The sequence below is a fragment of the Cherax quadricarinatus genome, chromosome 28 (assembly GCF_038502225.1).
Source record: "Cherax quadricarinatus isolate ZL_2023a chromosome 28, ASM3850222v1, whole genome shotgun sequence".
NCBI classification, from domain to species: domain Eukaryota; kingdom Metazoa; phylum Arthropoda; class Malacostraca; order Decapoda; family Parastacidae; genus Cherax; species Cherax quadricarinatus.
The window spans coordinates 13,066,381-13,068,169 of NC_091319.1; positions in this window are offsets into that span (position 1 = coordinate 13,066,381).

Here is a 1,789-nt window from a genome sequence, read left to right on the forward strand (position 1 = left end):
TTTCCCTTAATCTCTCTTCATAGGACATTCCCCTTAGCTCTGGAACTAACCTTGTCGCAAACCTTTGTACTTTCTCTAATTTCTTGACGTGCTTTATCAAGTGCGGGTTCCAAACAAGTGCTGCATACTCCAGTATGGGCCTGACATACACGGTGTACAGTGTCTTGAATGATTCCTTACTAAGGTATCGGAATGCTGTTCTCAGATTTGCCAGGCGCCCATATGCTGCAGCAGTTATCTGATTGATGTGTGCTTCCGGAGACATGCTCGGTGTTATACTCACCCCAAGATCTTTCTCCTTGAGTGAGGTTTGCAGTCTTTGGCCACCTAGCCTATACTCTGTCTGTGGTCTTCTGTGCCCTTCCCCTATCTTCATGACTTTGCATTTGGCAGGATTAAATTCGAGAAGCCATTTGCTGGACCAGGTGTCCAGTCTGTCCAGGTCTCTTTGAAGTCCTGCCTGGTCCTCATCAGATTTAATTCTCCTCATTAACTTCACATCATCTGCAAACAGGGACACTTCTGAGTCTAACCCTTCCGTCATGTCGTTCACATATACCAAAAATAGCACTGGTCCTAGGACCGACCCCTGTGGGACCCCGCTCGTCACAGGTGCCCACTGTGATACATCATTACGTACCATGACTCGTTGTTGCCTCACTGTCAGGTATTCTCTGATCCATTGCAGTGCCCTTCCTGTTATATGCGCCTGATGCTCTAGCTTCTGCACTAATCTCTTGTGAGGAACTGTGTCAAAGGCCTTCTTGCAGTCCAAGAAGATGCAATCAACCCACCTCTCTCTCTCTTGTCTTACTTCTGTTATTTTATCATAAAACTCCAGAAGGTTTGTGACACAGGATTTGCCTTCCGTGAATCCGTGCTGGTTGGCATTTATACTCCTGTTTCGTTCCAGGTGCTCCACCACTCTCCTCCTGATAATCTTCTCCATAACTTTGCATACTATACACGTCAATGACACAGGTCTATAGTTTAGTGCCTCTTTTCTGTCTCCTTTTTTAAAAATGGGAACTACATTTGCCGTCTTCCATACCTCAGGTAGTTGCCCAGTTTCCAGGGATGTGTTGAAGATTGTGGTAAGTGGCACGCACAACATATCTGCTCCCTCTCTAAGGACCCACGGGGAGATGTTGTCCGGTCCCATTGCCTTTGAGGTATCGATGTCCCTTAGCAGTTTCTTCACCTCCTCCTCATCTGTATGTATGTCGTCCAACACTTGTTGGTGTATTCCTTGCTGGTGTCCCCATCTGGTCTCTTCCCCCAGAGTCCTTCCTGTCTCTACTGTAAATACTTCCTTAAATCTCGTGTTGAGCTCCTCGCATACCTCTTGGTCGTTTCTTGTGAGTTCTCCACCTTCTTTCCTCAGCCTTATCACCTGGTCCTTGACTGTTGTCTTCCTCCTAATGTGGCTATACAGCAGTTTCGGGTCAGATTTGACTTTCGATGCTATGTCGTTTTCATACTGTCGCTGGGCCTCCCTCCTTATCTGTGCATACTCGTTTCTGGCTCTTCTACTAATCTCCTTGTTTTCCTGGGTCCTATGCCTCCTGTACCTTTTCCATTCTCTGTTGCACTTAGTTTTTGCCTCCCTACACCTTCGGGTAAACCAAGGACTCGTTTTGGTCTTCCTATTATTTCTGTTTCCCTTGGGAACAAAACTTTCCTCTGCCTCCTTGCACTTTGTTGCCACATATTCCATCATCTCGTTTACTGATTTTCCTACCATTTCTCTGTCCCACTGAACCTCCTGCAGGAAGTTTCTCATACCTGT